The sequence below is a fragment of the Lacerta agilis genome, chromosome 8 (assembly GCF_009819535.1).
Source record: "Lacerta agilis isolate rLacAgi1 chromosome 8, rLacAgi1.pri, whole genome shotgun sequence".
NCBI classification, from domain to species: Eukaryota; Metazoa; Chordata; class Lepidosauria; order Squamata; family Lacertidae; genus Lacerta; species Lacerta agilis.
Window position 1 is genome coordinate 29,651,716 of NC_046319.1, and position 7,155 is coordinate 29,658,870.

The window sequence follows — 7,155 nt, forward strand, 5'->3', positions numbered from 1 at the left end:
TCCTCCCATCACTGATGTGTGACTTAATGCTGACACACACTTTCTTAAACGAAAACAAAACAAAAAGTGAAGCTCAGTTTACAATAACATCTCACTCTCATAGTGCAAACTGTATCTTGCATTTTTAAGATGCAAAGTCATGCTGAATCCCAGACTGACTGCTGTGGTTATTGCAAAAGTGGCAACCAAATGGAACACCTGCCTAAACTGGATGTACCAGTTTGAGGCTAATTACAGAGGGAAAAGATCAAGGTTTTTACCCAGGAGGAGAACCAACCACAGCAGCATTGGGTAGCAAAGGACTACAGTGTCTCTATCCCAGGAATAGGGAACCTTGGGCCCTCCAGTTGTTGTTAAACTACATTTCCCATCATGCAGCTATACTCATTTGTGAGAAAGGCTTTGGGGGTAAACCCTGAGGGAAAATCTGTACCTTCTCCCTTGTGGTACATCTTTGGGAGAAGGAAAGGATAAGGAGTAAACACTACATAAATCCGGAGTAGAGTCCCTAAGGCCCCATCAGTGAGGCCAAGGTGGGGCCTTGACAACTGGGCAGCCTAGGACCTCCATATACACTGCCCAGGCTTGCACTCTGGAGAGATTCACCCTAGGAGGCACGCTCAATTGTCTCTCAAGATAGACAGATGCCAACAACAACAACAACAACAACAACAACAACAAATGCAATAGATCTAGCTTGTGTGTGGACTATGTACAAGAAGCAAGTGCTCAGGCTCCATCAATTCTAGAATAAAATGTGTGCATGCAACCCAAGGCTGAACCTGCCCAGCAACAGTCCTGGCGTGACAGAGATTCATACCTTGGAAGTCAAACAGCTTAGTTCATGAACATTTTGGCTCCCGGAAGTTGCAAACCCAGAAGTGACTGTTTCGGTTTGTGAATGTTCTTTGGAAGTCAGACGTCCAACAAGGCTTCTGCGGCTAATGATAGGCTGCAGGAGCTTCCTGCAGCCAATCAGAAGCTGCGCTTTGGTTTTCGAATGTTTTGGAATTCCGTTCGACTTCCAAGGTACGACTGTACTCATGAGCACTTAAAGAAGAAAAAGAAAGGTGTGATCTTGCTCCTTATAAACAGAACTGTATATATCCTCCAGCCAAACTGCTTAGAACTTAACTTTCCCCACAGTCCTCTCCAACTTGGCTGCCACTATATTCTCAGCTTTGCTTCGGAGAATAGGATAGGAACATGAAGACCATAAGGTCATAAGAAGACTCTGCTGGATCAGGTCAATGACCCATCTAGACCAGCATTCTATGGCCAACCTGATGCCGGTGGGAAACCTGCAAGCAGGTCTTGAGCACAAGAGCAGTCTCCCCTCCTATGGTTTCTAGCAACTAGTATTCAGAAGTATTACTGCCTCTGAGCCTTGAGGCAGAGCATAGTCATCATGGCTAGGAGCCATCGATATTCTTCTCCATGAGCCTCTAGACAATCTCTGCAACAGTGACATTCCACCTAACCATGGCAGGAACCACATTAAGTTGGGCTCATCTCTGCAGTGTACTCAATATAATTGTTAATTCAGCCCTGTTTCTTCATGAAAGGTGGGGGTGGGAGAATGGAAACATTTGAGAAAAGAACAAGCAGTACAATTTTAATCACTTACATAAACAGGATAAGGGTTGCTTTCTTAAATGTTATCCTGCATAACCTTTCAGTAATAACCTAGGCAAACATTACTTTTAAATGGCTCTAATTAATTAAATTAGAATAACACATCCTTCTTTTATTAAAATAAATAAACTAAAGCTGATGTTTGGCTAAAGACTTGGTTGCCACCCTAATGATTTTTCTCTTTTTCTTTTTTTTGGATTCGTTTATTAATTTACTGGCTCAATAACTATTGGCTGCCCCTGGGAGATGTTTGTTAATATTTTATGTCATGTAAACATCTGGATCCAATTTAGCCAAGGAACATTTGTGAGTCAAAGCTGGCATCTTGCCAAGACAATCTCGTAGGTGCCTGACTATGAGATTGCTCCATTTGCATTATTCTTTGTAGATAAATTTCCTATCAGTTAGCTTTGCTGAGATTTATTTAAGACACGCCCCTGTCTCCACTTGTCTAAGCACAAAGCATCATAGGGAAAAAGAAGAAATGAAACCCATTTAGGATTCTGCTATGGGAAAATTAAGGCATTAGTCAGGTTACCGTATATATGGAATAATAATGATTTGTTTGGTGAGGGAGTAGGCTGGCTTTGTTGATAGAGCAAATGAGGGTGTCAGAGAAAGTCAGGCTATACCTCACTACCTAACACTCTATTTTCTAAATTCAGAGAAGGCCCTTTGTTTTGTTTCAATGGGAATGTCCCCTTCCACATACCGACCACATTCACACCATGCATTTAAAGCAGTATGGTATCACTTTAAGAAGCTGTGGCTTCTCCCAAAGAATTCTGGGAGTCGTAGTCTATTATAGGTGCTGGGAATTGCTTGGAGACACCTGTCCCTCTTGAAGAACCACAATTCTCAGAGTTCCTTGGGAAAAGAGATTGGTTGTTAAACCACCCTGATAAATTTGAACTAAAAAGCTAATGAATTTTCATGACAATTTTTATTAAGCAAACTGATATGGAAATGCAGGAAAAATGAACTTAAGAATGAGGAAGTGAGAAACTAAAAGAAACTGAAATTGAGAGATTTTTGCGCGCCCCTCTGTAGCTCAGTGGGAAATAGTTGGAACCATAGGGCTTGACCACACTTCCATTTGTCCTGCCACTTTCCGCTGGGAAAACCCACTGTTTATCGCTAAATCAGAACAAACGTCAATCAGTTTTTCTGCAGATTTACTTTTCCCCCCATTTTTGTGGTAAACAGCAGGTTTTCCTGGGGAGAATGGTGGGACAAATGAGAAACTGCTCAAACTCATGTCTAGAAAGCATGGGAAGTGGGGACAAGCTCTTAGTCTTACCCATGTACCAAATGCTAGCTGCTCTATGCAGATGTTGACCTTTTATTCATTCATAAATACAGCTATTGAAGTTCTTGTGACTCCTGCTTTTTCCAGGTGTTAATGCAGACCAATGTAAGTTATCTTCACATAGTGAGTACCCTTCTGAAACTCATGGGATACTACCAAGTTGTCTATAAGAAATGGTTACAATATTTGGGGCTTTTAAGTTTAGAAAAAAGTGAGTAAGTGGGGACATGATAGATGCACAGTGTGCAGAAAGTTGACACGAGAGAAGTTTCTCATAATACTAGAATCTGAGGCCATCCAATGAATCTGAAGGTTGGAAGATTTAGGACAGACAAAAAATATAAAGAGAGCAAAAGAGTGTGGAGTCCAGAAACAAGATGTTATGGAATGGATTGTATGGGAAGAATTAGGTCATGGGTTGGCATTGCGGAAAGAAATGACTGTTATTTGCTTGCGTGTTGCCTTTTTATCTTTCTTTATAGACAGAATAAGTTTACATAAAAAGAGGAGAGGGAGAGACAGAGAGACCAGCCTTACAAACAGGAAGAGAAGTGGAGGGGAAAGGTAAAGGCAGCTGTGGCTCAGTATTTCACACATGGAACAAAGCACTGAGCTATAAGCATTTATAGCTGATCTTCCCTTAGGAACACAGAAAACAGCCTTGCGGCATCAGATCATCGATCAGCTCAGCCTTATCAACACCTTGAAGACGCTCGAACTCAGGACGAAAGGGAGAAACGTGCTAAGAGGAAGGCACATTTGGCAAACGCTCACTATGATCAACTCCTGCCCGGAAACCTATGTCTTTACTGTGGAAGGACGTGTGGATCCATAATTTGGCCTCCAGTCACTTACAGACTCACTGTTAAGACTGTTTCATGGAAGACAATCTTACTCAGCTACGAGTGATCGCCAAAGAAGTATCAGCAGCAGTAGTTTTCCGGGGTTTGAGGTGGGAGACCTTCCTAACCCTGTCACACATTGAACCTGGGGCCTTCTGCATGCACCTACCACTGAGTATGGCCCTTCCATCCAGTACCACCTTTGATCGTCACATTTTAAATAGCCACCTCTGGCTGCTCTGCCTCCCCTGTTCTGCAGTATATCCTTGTTGGGCGACACACTGCTTTGCTCTTATTATTGGACTGAGGCTTCACTAAGCAAAGCTTTTAGTCAAGTTTGTTTGTGGTTGTACAGATGTCTGTCTTTCTTTCATCACTCCGTCCTATAACTGAATTACATGCTAAAATGACTCGGATAAGGGAGTCAGTGGAAAATGTTGCTTCAGATCGATGGTCCACCACTGACAGAGCACTCAGGATGCAATATAAGCAGCATACAAGCAGTATCACTTGGAACACCATGCCGAGATTCTTCATATCTAGGAGTCCAATGAGGAAGGTGCCACATAAACACAACTAGACTCAAGTGACATCATTACCAGGCTACAGTATTATTTTTGCAGGCCTGGTTTCCAGTAGCTTGAGCTGCTAACCAATTAAGACAGAGTACTTGGAACAAAGCCAGCTGAGTCAATTAGCTTAACCAAAGACCTGGACTTAAGCTCCTCTGTAAATCATCTTGTTCAAGTTTCACAAAATAATGCAGCCCCTTTGTGGTCACAAGATGCCGGGCCAAGCTTTCAATAGATCAGGTTCATTACCAAAGCACAACACTGCAGGAATGTGAAATGCATGTATGAAGAAAGAGGAAACTCGTAGCAGAACCTGCGTTCTCCTTGAGCTGACCTGCCTGAATTCATGCACTACTTGCTTGGCCCTTAAAGCTCTTCCCTTTCCCTTGCGTATCTTTGAGATGAACTCACAGCACCTCCCAGAATTGTGCTTTCCAACTGCCACCATCTCCTTCCTCTTCTTGTTGTTTTTGCAGCAATCTTGGTTGAAACTCTTTCATAAGATATTTCCTGTTGATTTGTTTGCTTGGGTATTTTGACCATTTTCATTCAGAGGATCTAGAGCGGATGAAGTCCTGGAATGTCAAAACCAGTATTGTTGCCCTCGACAAAAGTTGAGGTGAGGGTGGAGGAAGGCAGGCCTCTAAATTCCTTCCTAGTAGCAATGACAAGATGCCCATTTCCATACCCCATCTCACCGGCTGCTTGGGGTGCATGAATAGGGTTGCCAGAGCTCCAGGGCTGACATGAAGTCTCTAGGCTTGCCAGGTCCCCTCCAGGCAGCAGAGGGAGGACTTGTGCCTTGCAAGCATCATCCTGGCAGGAGCTGGTTGCAAATTATTGCACTGACTCTCTCACGAGTCTTCCTACCTCCACTCTCCCAATTAACCTGTCTCCAGGGCTCACCAGTGGGAGTGCAGGGGAAGGGTCATGAGGTACCACTCCCCATGACACCCACAAGGGACATCCCAAAGTCACAGGGTTGGGCACTGAAATCTCAGGGTCTGGGATTTTCCTGTTACAGGTAGGTAGCCGTGTTGATCTGCCATAGTCAAAACAAAATAAAAAATTCTTTCCAGTAGCACCTTAGAGACCAACTAAGTTTGTTCTTGGTATGAGCTTTCGTGTGCATGCACACTTCTTCAGATACACTGAAACAAAAGTCACTAGACCCCTCCTCACTCTCTCACTCTCTCATATAAGGGTCTGGTGACTTCTATTTCAGTGTATCTGAAGAAGTGTGCATGCACACGAAAGCTCATACCAAGAACAAACTTAGTTGGTCTCTAAGGTGCTACTGGAAGGATTTTTTATTTTGTTGGGATTTTCCTGACATGGAAGCCCCAACAAGAGGTGTGTACACAGTTCTGTAAGCACAGCACAGTTGGAAATTTAGGATAACAATCTCATTTCTAGGATGGATACAGTTCTTGTGTAGGAGCTTCACTGTGTCGGGTTATGAGCCAAATAGGAAATAAAACGGCTGGCCTTTCCTCACTTGTCTTTTCAGGCCAACTACCAGAAAGGGGTTAAATATGGGTTCTTTCCCCCTCTGCTATGTTATGGCCACCAGCTCTGGGGAAGTTCTACTGAAATGTCCACTGCAAGATTGCAGCAAGCCATTGTGAGAAATGGAAGTAACCTGCCTTGATCGGAGGAGCACTCCCAGGGTCTGAGAAGCATTTCCCCCACAGGATGGCCACCACAGCACCCTTATGTTGGAGGGCCGACCCCTCAAGCCTGGTGCAGGCCTTTCATGGTATATGGAATAAAGCCCCATTACTGAGAAATTATGCAGAGATTCTCATTTGTTTGATCTTTTGCTAAATTCACCATGCTTGCAGCATGCATTTCAAAGGGCTATTTTGCTGGTGTTATTTGTGGGTTAGAGAGATGGGCATAGGGTGCACCATAGCTCACCAGCATACTTCCAGTGAACTTGGTTACCACTAACACTTTTTAGGGTTCTGGCAAAGTATGGTGGATTTGGGGATCTTGGCCTTACGCAATAAGCAAAAGCACACAGTATCACTTAACACAGATTTGTTATTCCTTAGGCAAGGGTAGCAAATGTGGAAGGTATGTTGGACTACAACTCCCATCATGCCTAATTATGGGGTCTGAAGGCACAGCAGCCACCACCTTGCTGGGGCCCAGTCAGTGTCTGGATGGGTGACTGCCCAAGAACCACATGTATACCCTGTTGGGTCCCGTGATGGAAATAAGGTAGGATATGAATGTAACAAAGAAAAACCTGAAGGGCATCATGCTGCCCATCCCTGCCTTAAGGTATGCTGAATATACAGTATCAGTGGCAGTTCTAGTAAACAGTCAGCCCATTCCTGCTGTGAATAGCCTCTGTTGACAGCTCACCCCTTAATGACTTTATTTCACGGACCATTAAAAGATCAGCTCTTGTATTTCACCATTAGCTGGAGCTTCTTAATTAAATGACTCAATAGCTGTCACACACTCCACAGAATCTTCATGCAGAAGCTTTTGCATTCAGCCCTCAGAAAATTCCAACAAACGTTTGAGTTATCTTAACATATTCAGCATGGCTGTTTCTGCAAATTCTTCTTGCTCAGTGGAGGGAAGGTGGGTAAATAAACAGAAGCAGCTGGTAGGCATGACTGTGGTTAAACAGACCGGTTTATCACACTTTCAAGCGGAGGGGAATTCCTGCAAAGCCAAAAACACTTGTCAAGAGGCTTGTTCAACAACTGTTGGTGTGCTAAAATTGGGGGGGGGGGAAGCAATGGAACTGTTCCTTTGACAATTGCTCATGCCATCTTCC